The 13,534-nt window shown below is 45.5% G+C and overlaps 1 long non-coding RNA gene across 1 annotated transcript; it reads left to right on the plus strand.

The window, feature by feature from the left end:
* The first annotated feature begins 6,099 nt into the window (after window positions 1-6,099).
* LOC101752301 lies at window positions 6,100-10,490 on the plus strand. Its single transcript, XR_001463729.4, has 4 exons — window positions 6,100-6,143; window positions 6,368-6,469; window positions 8,412-8,542; window positions 10,038-10,490. It is a non-coding gene; the product is annotated as an uncharacterized LOC101752301 (long non-coding RNA).
* Window positions 10,491-13,534: the final 3,044 nt, after the last annotated feature.

Below are 13,534 nucleotides of genomic sequence, written 5' to 3' on the forward strand. Positions count from 1 at the left end.
CAACACTTTCAGCGCAACACTGTTGCTGTGCAGAGGTTGTGATAGCATTTCCCAATTAGCTATGCATTAATTGTGCAGATGTGACGTAGAAAATAGCTTGCATTGATATTTCGTGTCATGTTTGAATCCATGACCGAACTGTTTTTTTTGATATTTAGAGACTATGTCATTCCTGCAAGATATGGAAAATCTCCTTTAATTTAAAGCACACAGTGGCATCCCTTCAGTTTACTGTGCTGCCAGTGCTATCATGAAAGTGTTCTGTGTTGCTCTACCATACAGACTGAGCTCTCTGCTGCACAAACCCAATGCTCACGTTGTGCTGAGCATGGATTCTTGTGTTGTAAGAGCATGCAAGCTCTATGTCAGCCTCAGTGACTCAGGATTAGTATGGCAAGCCATAAAGAAAAATGAATTGGGTTTTGGATATCTCAGGATGGAAGATAATATAATCCTATTATTAAAAAAAATGGTATCTTCATCTGTTCTTCTCTACTGCTTCCTCTGCTCTCTTTTATTGGGTTTTATAAATCCTTCTATTTCCTTTCATTTAATTTCTAGTGAGTTTGGGATTGTGAAGCTGTTCCCATACTGACGCTTGAATAGCAGATGTGCTAATATCTGCATGTATCTGTTTTATCCATGCATGAAAAGGAAAGTCAGTGGGTTTTTTTCCAGCTGTGTGCTGGCCCCCAGTGGCACTTGCTGCCATCCCAGCCAGTGCATCGCACACAGAGCTCGTGATGGAGAAGAGCTGGAGCCCGGGCAGAAATCTGCGGAGGCCACCACAGCTGCTGGGCACATCCTGTAGGGGGTGGTAACTGGGTGGGTGTGATGGGTGCCCGGGAGGTGCTTCGTGCTCTCTGGGTGCAACCTTTGGCACAAAGTTTCCCAAAGCCTTGGAAATCAAACTCCTCCCCACCCCAACAGGCACTTTCTGGCCAGTGCAGGACCTGACCTGTTCCTTAGGGAATCAGTATCTCCATTTCTCCTGTGGCCAGAATGGGCTATAACGCCCACGTCAGCAATACTGAGCCTCAGCACTGCCACCACTAATGCCCGTGTGCACTGTGCAATGGGGACTGAGGAGCCAGGAGGAGCCAGGCACTGCAGCCCGCACCCACCTCTTGTGGACGCTGCAGACTGCTTGGAGATGTGAAAAAGGAACCTTCAGAAGTCAAAAAACCAGCAGATCTCTAAATGGAGCTTATAGGATGTCCTTTGCAATGCTGCTTCCCCCGTCCTCAGACATAAAGCAACATCTGCAGCACTCTTACTCTGCTTCCAATGGTTATGTTAGGGATATGCTCGGCAGCCCCACATATTTTAAGGCTGAGCGCAGCGATGTGCTGAGAGCCCCGAGCACCCCCTGGATTTATGGGAACGCTGCCTCTCAGCAGATTATCTCACAGAATCCTGCAGACAGCTTCCCCAGTGGGACCACTTGCTTCTGGAAGGTTTGCAAATCTATATCTTAATTTGATAGCAGCTGCTAGCAATACAGCTTTGACACCCCTACATCATCCCTCTTCTTAAGCCACAAGCTGCGTCTCAGAGACACTTATAAGCTTTTCTAAACATAGTTAGAAAGAGAAGGAATCCGATTATATAGCGTTTGTTAGACCATGAGGATTTCTTAAAATCAGGGTTTCGAGTCACACAAAGAAGATCGTTACCGCTGTAATTTCTACATCTTGTATTCTTAGAAATAGGAAACCAAGATGTGGTACGGCTCCATGTGTCTGCAGCAGCATCTGCTGCTGGCTGTGTTCCATGGAGAGACCGACGTGCACCGGCAGGAGCTGAGCAACAGAACTAACAACTTGTCCTCAGGTCTGTAATTTGTAATCTGCTCACATCCTTGCAGAATCATAACCCGCAAACACCAGCAAACCTACTGGCTCCTCAGATTTGTTGTTTTCTGCTGTCAGTAAAACTGCTAAATGGAAAGAGACAGCCAGGAATATTTGCTTGTAATTATTCACAATGCTGCATGTGCAACTCTCTGAGCATCTTCCATCAGTGGTGCTCACAATTTGTGACTTCTCTGCATCCAGTGTGAGTCATTTGCACAGACCCTGGTGCAAGTCCCGTGAGTACAACCAGTACACACAAACACTGTGCATGTGCACGTACCTCCTGGTTACCTGGGTCTGCCCTGGTGTTTGCAGGCTCACCAGGGCTGTGTGGTATCTCTGTGGGATGGAAGCTCAAAGCATATCATTTTGGAACCATTCAAGCTCCTAAATGATCTGTGCACTGCTCCTTCCCCATTGGAAAAGTGCACGTGTGTTGCACGGTAAGTAAATTCTCTGCCTGGTGTTTTAGCAATGTATTAGAAGCATTGAAGACATTATTACTGTAATAAAGTAGGCATGCAGTAGTATTCAGCTCACAACCAAAGAATGATGTGCTTGCCAATGTGATAACGTTATGGAAAAATTCTCTGTAGTGCCAACCATGGTGATGGAACCAGTTGGGATATGGCTACTGCAGTTACTGTTCTTGTAGGCATTTTTGAATAGTGCAAATCCTCTGAGAGTGTCAGTGCACTTGAATGGTTCCAGGTTAAGAGTGGCAGGAGTGATTTGAGGTCTGGAAGCCTTACCTTACAATGGAAAACCAAACAAGCTCAATCCATTTCGTTTACATAGTGAAAGAACTGACTTCATCTCTCTGTAAGTACTTGTGGGGGAGAAGATTTCTGACAACAGAAGGGCTCCTAAATTGATCAGGCAAAGGTACAACGAGGTCCAGTGCTTGGGAGCAGCAGGCAGGCAAGCCTGGAGCAGAAAGAAGACAAATCAAGCCATCGTATCATCATGAGCAAGGTGATGTGGGTTTCCTATCACTTGAAATCATCCCTGAAGATAGGATGCACTTCTCAGTCTCCCTGCTGCAGAGGATTTCCCAGCCTGCCAGCAGGCTGAGCACCAACCTCTGACTAGGAAAGAAGAAGGAATGCAGTAAATGAGAAGAGCGAGTGTACTGTCAGCAGGAAAAAGGCTTAGAGGATAGCAAGTACCAAAAGATGAAGTCACTCATTTAGCTTAAATCAAAGCTGCACTCATTATGCATACATTGTAGAGTGACTTCTTGTACATTGCTTCAGACTTCATTGTGTTTATTGCCTTCAAATCCATAGGGGCATCTGGGCACAGGCTCTGAACTGACGCCACGTGTTGCCAAACAGCCTATTGATGCATGTGAGGAGAGCCATGTGGTAAAAATAGGGTTAGATCAGTTTAACATAATTTTTGTCAGAAGAATCATCACTGTCTGTAAAGATGGTGTATCTGCTCTTGCCAGTTGATCCACCAAAGTATTAATGCATTAGTGCATTATTAATACGTAGTATTTGTGTACAAACCCTCCAATCTATGCATGTGTGGATATGTATATAGGTGCATTTTGTATGTAACATGTCTGTTACATGTATTAAAACATGCACTGAGTGCTCTGCCAAAATCCCATCGGCTCCCATAGCACCATCTCACTGCTGACTCCTCACCATGTCCAACTTCAGGTGGCTGCACATGGGGGCTCTGGGGCTCCGCAGTATGGGGCAGGACATCCTGGGCCCCCAGGGTGGAGTGGGGCTCTGGAGCTGCCCCCATTCCTGCCTGGCTGAGGCAGTGTCTGCAGCCTCCTGCTGTGCCCAAGGCTTTTCCTGTGAGTTTTCTCCTTTATAACCGCAGCCACTCAAATAACACGGATTTAAAAGTACTTTATTTGCTTTAGTGGAGCTGTTGGGGCATAACAACATCTAAAATTTCCTTTTGTTTTTGCTCTTGGTGAAATCTGAATTTAAAGACTTAATCATCTTCCGTTTATTTATTTGTTTACTTGTTTATTTATTTACTTGCTTTCCTTCTTGCCTCCCTCCAGCCCTTCGGGTTTCTGTGGAAAAACAGATAAGTTAATCTGAACAAAACATGGTAGTACTTGAAAAAGTCCTCCCCGTCAAATCACAGGGAATGACACCAACTTTTCATCCACATTCCCTGTTGGTGCAGGCTCTAACCACAGGCTCTGTCAGGTAGTGTGTGCTGGGAAGCATTTCTTGTCCCCATGTACCTGGCTGCATTTTCTCTGACATGACTGAAGAGCAGAACCCAACGGCCCCAACAGGAGCTGCATCTCCAGCAGTGGTGCTGATCAAAGGCATAGCTAAATGCTCCCTTGAAAATTCAGTGGGATGTGCTTTGCTTGAGGGTCTATCTGGCTATAAAAACCTCACTGGAATGTTCGTACCACTCTTTAGTTTCAAAGATTGATATATCTTTTTGCCTTTCTTTTACACTGTTAATGACATCTGCTTTAGCATTGCATTCAATTAATCGTACCACGGGATCATAGAAAGTCTCGAGTTGGAACGGACCCACAAGGATCACACAGCACCACCCAAACCATATGTCAGAGCTGTAGGCTACCATGAAGCTGTAGGACCAACACAAGAAGCTGTAGAGAAGCTGTAGAGGAGCTGTAGAACCACCATGAGGAGCTGTAGGCCACCGTGAAGAGCTGTAGGGCCACCACAAGGAGCTGTAGAGCAGCCATGAGGAGCTGTAGTGTTCCATGAGGAGATGTAAGGCTGCCATGAGGAGGTGTAGGACAGCATGAGATGTAGGGCCACCATGAGGGAACTGTAGAGCTGCCATGAGAAGCCGCAGACTGCCATGAGGAGCTGTAGGGCTGTCATGAGGAACTATGGGCTACCATGAAGAGCTGCAGGCTGCCATGAGGCCTCACCTCAGCCTCCTCTGCTCTGGGCTGAACAAACCAAGAAAGCTCAGCTGCTCCTCATACATCTTGCTCTCTTGTCCTTTGCCATTTTCATAGCACTCCTTTGTATGCTCTCTCATAGCTTTATGTCCTTATGTTGTTGTGCTCAAAACTGCACCCTGTGCTCAAGGTGAAGCCATACAAGCACAGAGTATCATTAGGTCATAGAATCACCAAATAGTTTGAGTTGGAAGGGACCTTAAAGGCCATCTGGTCCCACTCCTTGCAATGCACAGGAACATGCACAGCTCCATCAGTGCTCAGAGCCCATCCTCTGACCTTGGCTGTCTGCCAGGATGGGGCACCACCACCTCTCTGGAGCCAATATACTGAGCTGAGATTTTTCCTCCACACAATTGTGTTTTATAAAGCTACGGCTGTACAGACCTTGTTGGTTTTGTTTTTTTTTTTTTTTTTTCCCATGACATATTTATATCTACTTTTATTTTTGAACAATAGATAACTTCATAGCATTATTTGTCATGTGTTAAAATATTTATAGCCCACCATGTGAAAAGAAGTCAAGTGATTATTTTTCTCAGGAAATTAGAATGCCGGCTGGAAACCTGAAACATTTTGGGTTTTGCAGATAAATAAAACACTCTCTTCCAGGGCTGCTCCTGGAAATGCTGTGCAGCAGCTGGGTGTTATTTTTAAAGCTGAAAGCACTCAAATTCCCAAGCCCATACTTCAGGTAGGAAGTGGGAGGAGTTATTTTAGACATTCTGCCATAGACCGAACAGAAAGAAGCTCGCCACCCATTATCGATGACAGGGAGAGAAATACAGAAAAGAAAAGAAGGAATGTTTCAGTGTTAGTAAAAAGGGCAAGCTAAAAAAATTCAGCAAAAAGGAGATTTGGGGATCTTCCTTGTACAACAGTGATTCTGCTGTTCTATTGCTACTGGCTCTGTCAGTGCAGAAGCACAGCTCTGTCCTCGGGGGGGGGAAAGGCAGCTTCACATTGGGACAAAGACAACCAGGTGTGCACTAAGCTGGGCTGGAAAGCAAGCAGGTTTGAATGATCAGAGAATAGACAGATGCTTTCTAAAGTGCTGGAGATCAAAATAACAGCCACAAATTTCTGGTCCTGTGAACCTGACCTTTAGACCAGTACTGTATTTCTGACCCAGACCTGCCCAGAACCCAGCAAAATAAGGTTATACTTTCTGCCTGGTCTTTCAGAATAATAATTAACAGTAGTGCTCTGATCTCTTTGAACTATTTTAATGAGGAAATGCCAAAGTAGGTGTGAACTATGGAATCTCTGAACGGGAGCACCTGGCAAAGGTCACCTTTAAATTGAAGCACAAACCTATTCCTTTGGGTTAAGTTGGTGCTTTGGTCTTACTGCAGAAGGTGAGTGTCATAGTGTCTTGCTTTCTAGCATGAAACTGCCAAAGCTAATATAAATCTGTAGCATCTTGGAGGCACAACAAGATAAACTGTTGTTGATCTATGTGACAAAGAGTGTTCTTGCTTTCCTTTGTTGCTACATACCTTGACTTGTGGGATGCAGCATGGTTCAGGTCTGCCTTTGGCTGCTGTCACTGTTTTCTGTTCCTGCTGATGTTTGTATGCAGTTGGCACACCTGGGCTGCTGGCCGTGTTACCCAGGACTCACCTCCTTGCGATTCTTTCTGGTGAGGCTCTGCCATGCTTGAACCAGGGCATCCTTTCTCTTGGTGAGTCTGAACAGCTCCATTCTATCTTTGATAACATAGAATTGTGACGATTTATGGCCTTTGCTGTGTGTGCTGCTTGCTTTGCTCCCTTTTCCTTTCACTCTTGGCTCTCCCTGGTGGAAATGCACAGCCAGCTGAAGGCTTGTCCATTATTCCTTACCATCTTGCACTTTTAATTGCTAACTCTACTTCTAATTAATGCTGGAAGCTAATAACTACAGTCCATGAGGTTTTGTATTTTAGCCCAAATGAGCCCTGAAGGCAACTGGCTCTTAATAGAGCACAGTACCTGTGTGGAGCTGCTGCTCATGTCTTATCCTCCATAGGGCCAGGTGTCTGCTGGCCAGCTGCATCTGTTTGTGATGACAATGTGTACTGCAGTACTGAGGCATGGCCACCATGCTAAGGCACCGCAGCACTGATTGGGCCAGATAAGGCTGGGTGAAATCAAAGCTGCTTTGAACTAATTTTGTCTAGGCCATGTAGTGTTTTAAATACTGTACTGAAGTGATGCAAACAAGGGGCTATGTGGGAAGCCCATACAACATGAGAAGCAGAGGGTAATGGAGGTAATTGGAGTGGCTTTTGAGGAGGGGCTCAGAACCCTCACTGCCCTTGCTACCAGAGAGTGGTGTTGGGCTCCCTGCCTCACTGTGCTTGTCCCCAGGTGCCAAGCAGAGATGTTCTGATGATGACTTGTCACCAGCAGCAGCTGAGTATGCTGGTTCACAGCCTTGTGTGCTGTGCAGTTTGCAGGTCTACATCATCCCAAAGAGAGCTTTGGCCACAGGGATAGAGTCATAAGATGTAAAGCTCCCAGAGAGTTCATGTGGATTCTGAGAACTTTCCTCTAAAGGTAGAGCAGTCAAGGAAACAAGCATCAGAGCCCTTCAGCCTCTACTGCAATGAATCCTCTTCCCCGAGAAGACTCTTTCCTGCAGAGCTGGCTGCTTGTGCTCCTGAGAACAAGTGCTACTGTCTGCTCTACCTCTGCTAAGCCCAGGCACAGTCAGCTGCTCCCAGCTCTGTTCAGGGCTGAGACCTCTTTCCATGACTGCATTTCTCCATGATGTGCCCCTGAGCAGCTCCCTGCCTGCCTCCCTAAGCAAACTGAGCCTCTCAGCAGCAAGACTTGCTGAAGTGGGTGGTGACCTCTGCGCAGCTTCTCGGGACATAGTCTATATATCAGTGTTTCCTATTTTTAAAGAAGTTATGGGGCAATGCCCAGAAAGTGCTCCCTTGTTTGATTCAAAGATTACTTGTGATGACTGTGATTTGAAAAATTTAAACTAACTCACAAATTAAGTAATACTGCTAGCCCCCTAGCCGATAAGCTCCTATTACCCTTTGTTTGATATGCCCATATTTGAGCTAAGGATATAATTTTTAACCAAATGGAGGCCTGGAGGATCACTTCTGAGTATCTCATGACCTTTCCTTGTTTGCAGCATTCATCAGAGCCCCGCATCTGCCACAGATTGGCAGAGGGATCAGAAAGCAGAGCTCTGTGCACCCACCTGGCTTACTGACACTTTGTGACTTTGTCTGCAAAGGTTACTCAGCTAATATAGCTGAACAGGAGAGAAAATGCCAGTGCAAGAATCTCTGTAATGGTAACAAAGTCTGCACTGCTGCATTGCACAGTGTTGCTGGCCATGGGTATGAAATTTGCGCTTGCTGAAAGGACATAGAGTCAGTGGCACGTGCCACTTGTCACTAATTAACAGCTGCCTTCTACTCCAGCAGAGCTCGAGATCAGCAGATTCTGTCAAAAGGAAGCTGTAGTTTGGGTTGTTTTAAGAGAAAGCAACAAAGCTGGGCAGTGTGAGGGATAACTGTCGTGGCATTTCAAAGACTACCGTGAGAGCACCCAGGTTGTTACGTGTGTCTGCAGACCAGAAACCTATTTTCATCCACCCTCTCTACCTTTTGGCACCCACAGGCAGCCCTGCTGGTGCCGATCCATTGGGGCTCTGAACATCAGAATGGCACTGGGCCTCCATGAAGTTCCTTAAGGAGGACAACAGAGGAATGTTGGATCCTATGTGGCTGATGTGTGGATGTGATATTCAGGTGCAGTGCCATCCATTTCCAAGCTTATCATAAATCTTGATATATTTTCACTCTGATAATTTGGCAGGCTGCTTGGAGCGGGGGAGGAGCTTCTTGGCAGAGCAGCTGAATGGCAGCCAAAGAAGGGTACAAGACAATCTGAACAGTGTTCAGCACGAACATTTTGCAATACTCCCCTCTAATAATTGGGGTGGTCTCACTTTTGCTCTTCTACACATCTGTCACCCAACTCTAATCTGAAAGTTTGGGCTTCTGGCTTTCATGTCAGTGATATCAAATGGAGCTGAATGCTGAAAATGAACTTCAACAATCCAGAACAAGGCCAAGAAAGTCTGTAGTGCAGAAAGAAGTTCAGGATACCCATGCTAGTGCTGGTACACACTCATGCCCACTTCACAGCACACTTTGGTGCTTTACTGACATAAATCCCAGTTGCTCTAATGACAAAAGTCAGCAGACGAGGGTACCGTGCTTCAAGCTAGCACATCCTTATGGACAAAGATGAGCCATGGTAATGTGGAAATGCAAGTTGCTGTTCTGTCCATTGCGACCTTTCTTATACTTTAAGAAACTTATTTTGTAAATACTGATTTATTTCAAAGAAAACATTCAAACTTTACAGTTATTATTCTATTTATGTGCTGGACAAAGAGTGTCAATTAGAAGGACTGCTGCCACAGTTCAACAAAATGTGGATATGCAGAATTTACCACAAAAATCCAACTTTTCAGCAACTATTCATGAACTGAATAAGGAAGATGCTAATAGTAGCTTGTTAACTTGTGAAAACCCTTCATGTGCATCTATGGAGTGGCTAGCAAATGGAGTGCAAAGTCTGCTGGAGTGGCAAAGTTAGGGACTTAGGCAGAACCTTGCGATCAGTGTTTCGGTCCCTCTGTCCCTTAAGGCTGCCCTGGTAGCCATGACAAAGGCAAGGGAACTTGCAAACACTTTCCTCGTTCTTTCCTGATCTTCTTTCTGCTGGGTTTCCTCTGTTCCTCCTCCCTTCCCTCATACACATCCCATTCATCTTTGTTTTTTCAGCAGAACTGGCTGAAATCTTTCTTTGCTGCGGATTCAGAGTTTGCTCCTGGGTTATTTCTGATCTGTTCTTCATTTCTTCAAACGCGCTTTGCTGCCTCGTGTTGGAAAGGATGCCAGAGGACTTGTGGGCTGTGCTTCTAGACAAGAATAATCTTATTTCTACAGGACTCTCACTTTAAATCTCTCAAGTTACAGTTCTGATACTCTTAGTTTTAATATCAGCTTTTGGTTTTAATACTCAAGTAATCTATGGATAGAATCCATTACAGTTGAAGGCAGAAGTCAGATTTCCAACATGAGCTAATGGCCTGGACAAACGGTTAGCTACTTACACCTTAAAAGCTGATAAATTTGGCAATTTAATACAGGCTCTCCATGCTGTGGGCAATACAGAATGGTGCTATAATCTGTCTGATATGTCATAGGGTAGCAACTCTTTTTTTTTCCACAGAAAGCTAATCCTTGACAGCAACAAATTGGAAGTTCCTGGGCTTGCAAATAAATGTGGGTATTTTCATCAGACCTTCATATTTTCTTCAGTAACTGTGAAATCAAAAGCACTTCTAAAAATCCATCGAGAACACTTTGGAGTCGTGGGGAATATCCAGGTTGGTCTGCTAGAATTACTGGATGGAAGAGACAGTGGAAAATAATAGTTGGCCACACTGGTCTCAGGAAAACAGGGCGGAAATGGGTAAAGCCATTATGAAAATCAATTTACCCTAGAAACCTGTAACTACATAGGCTTTTTTTTATTGTTATTTCTGAACTCAGAGCTCTGTGTGATTAATGGATCAAACAGTGTAAGCTAGACCTGAAATGTCTGTTCGAAAATATTATGTTAAATGCTCCTGCTCATTTGCATACTGTCTGCCTGTTAATAAAGTCACAGGAGAGGAAGAAAGCTGTAGAACTGTCTTATCTGTACAAATAACACCTTGCATTTTGGAAACAGAGTGATCTGCTTTGGAGGCCTCTGCTGCAGTATTAGATGACCACAGAGGACGCTGCTTTCAAAAGCAACACAGCTGAGCCTCCTGCCAGAGCTCTGCTCTGTAGCACTCACATTTAGTGCTGGACAAACCAACCTATGATGTGTTTCCCATGGTGCTGTGCAACCCCTCTGAGCTCCAGCAAGGAGGATTTAAAAAGAAATAGAGCAAAAGACAAGGACAGATTTAATGAGGGTTTTTGCTGTGCAAAGTCTATGGCATGAGGGCCAAAATAATGGGGAAGGAATAGGTTGGTTTGCACAAGGCAGGCACTGTGCTGCTGCACCACTTCACCCTGCTAATGCTGTACAATGGGATTCTGCTGAAACTCGGATGTTGGCGAGCTCTGCTCTGGCTTCCTGCACAAAGACAAATGTTGTGCTACTCTCAAGTATGCCTGGAATGTAATTCTGCTGCCCTGCCATTCATTTGTGGTGCCTTTTCACATTTGTGCTAATGAGAGTTCTTTTCCAGAACTCCAGAAACACTTGGGTGATGTTCGCACTGTGAAATAAACATTTATTTGTGGTTTGGAAAGTTTTCCACTGCTTGGTGCTTTTTGCTTTTCAGAGCAAAATTTTTCAGTGAATGGGGCTGTGATCCAGTTCTGACTGCAGAAAGTAAACAGTTTCTCTGCTGTGAAGATCAGGAGGCACTGGGAACTTCTCAGGAAGCTTCTTTTCCCAAGAGATCCTCATTGGTGTTCACATCACAGCCTCTTCCCAAGGATGAGGTTCCCCATCCCTCCCTCAGGTACAGAGCTCGCTGCATCCTGCCCTCAGCTCCCCATCAGCCCCGGGCTGAGCACTGGTGACCCTTGTGGCTGTGGTGCTCTTTGCTTACTGTCATCAAGGTTGGGAAAGACCTCGAGGATCTCCAAGTCCAAGCATCAATCCTAAGCGTTCCTCTTCTCCATTTCTGAGCCCAGGACTCTCTGGCACCTCAGCCCAGCAGAGCGGAAGCAGCAATGATCTGAGAAAAATAAAGTATATTTTGCAGTCAGAGCTTAGGGAGGAAAAGAGAAATCAGATGAGGCTTCCTGGAGCTCCACAATCTCTTGAAAATAAATGAACAGATTGCCATGAATGAATAAACTGCTTCAGACGCTAATTCACATTCAGGAGGCCACGGAGCTGAGGGTACCAGTGAAGATGACAGAAACATTTCCCTCTGATTGTTCCTGCATTGCGCCGTCTCATTGCTGAAGGTAGCAAACAGAAGATAGCCGTGCTCTGCACACAAACCGCTCGGCACAGATGGCTCCGGGTGCGTCTGTCGGCTGCGAGCTCAGTGCACATTGCTGCCCATGGAAACTGCAGCACTGCCTCAGGAGAGGAAAAGTGGGGAAATTCAGTCAGTAGCAACCAAAGGGCAATGAATCTCATGGCCTGCAGGTGAGTGCTCAGGCACCGCACGTGCCATGGTGGCAATGGCAGAAGGGATCGATGCCCTGTGCCTGTCTCAGCATGGGGCTGTGCAGTGGGGATGCCTCAGCCCCATTGAGCCCTGAGGGAGCAGAGGGGTCCCACTGCCTGTCCCCAGCTGGATAAATGTAGCACAGAAAGGTCAGGCTGTCACAGAATCACAAATTCATTCAGGTTGGAGAAGGGCAGTTCTAAACTGTTCCTTATTTGATCTGATGCAGCTCTGGAAATTGGGTAGTTTGACAGAGCTGGGGTTTTTTAGATAAGCCATCTCTATCAGCATTTTCAAGTGGTGTTTTGGTAGATTCCCTGAGACGTCAAAATGGACAGACTGCAAAAATCTGTGCAAAAGTAAAAACCTGTTATGGAAATCCTTGAGTTAAGCTGCGTTCAGCAGAGCAATTTATGAATATGCAATTCAGGCTGTACCTACTGGGCATGTAGGTTGCCATTGCTTTTAGCTTTCATGTGCGGACAGTCTCATTCAGCAGAATGACATTTTGACATCCAGAAATGACTAGCTCTCACCACCTAACAACAGATGAAGTCAAATTTTGCTACAACTTATACCTTTGCAGCAGCTAACGCTTCTATTTGCTTAGAGATGGTCAAGGAGAGATGCTCATTGATGCATTTAGTAGAGAATGCTGATCACACACCAGTTAAAGTTACCTGTGTGTAATGGCTTCCAACACCACACAGCTGACAGTGATGGGAGCTCAGGCACTGACACAGGAGGTGCTCGCCTTGCTGTCTGTATAAAGCTGACCTTCCAGAGGAACCTTGGAGCTGCTGAGCCTTGTCTTGCAGGGAATCATCAAGCAGGTAGGCTGAGGGTAAATATGTGGCAGTGAGTGTGGAGATGCTCAGGTGCCTGTTGTGCACAACCACAGCTTGAGGCTCAGTCAAGTTTGCCAAACTATTGTACTGAGATTTATAAGACAAGCAATAGTACTGTAACCAAAGCAGTGCTATCAGTTACTGCCTGCAGAGATGAATAACGCGTGGCTGGTGGTCTGCAGCCTGTAGGGCTGCCTTGTCCCTGTCCTGATGCCAGCAGCCTTGTGTTGCTGCCTAAAAAAAACCTGTCTTATGGTATGTGTTCTCCAGGTTTGTTACTACTTGTTCTTTTGGACTGGATTTTGATGTTTGCATATAAAATACAGGTTACTTATTCCTGTGGCTTTTGCTGTGTTTTCCAGTGGCTGAATGATAGGCTTGCTTTGTTTTGACTGGGAGATGTGTGGTTTCATTTCCAGATGGTATGGTCCAGAGTGGGAACAGTGGGGCACTACAGAATCTGTAGAGGTTTGGTACTGCAAAGTAGTTACAGTTTTGGTTTAGGCACAAGGCACGTAAAAGCCTGTATGTAGCCCTGCAGGTACAGGAGGTGCCCACATGTAGAGGGATGGGTTGTGCTTCAGCCATGTGGGTAATGAGAGAGGAATTCAGTCCCAGGGAAACTCTGAAATGTATTTGAGTTGGGCAAAAACAGTTCCTTCTCTCTTGACTGTGCAGCTTAGTTGTTCTAA

This window comes from Gallus gallus, chromosome 5, assembly GCF_016699485.2.
Source record: "Gallus gallus isolate bGalGal1 chromosome 5, bGalGal1.mat.broiler.GRCg7b, whole genome shotgun sequence".
NCBI lineage: Eukaryota > Metazoa > Chordata > Aves > Galliformes > Phasianidae > Gallus > Gallus gallus.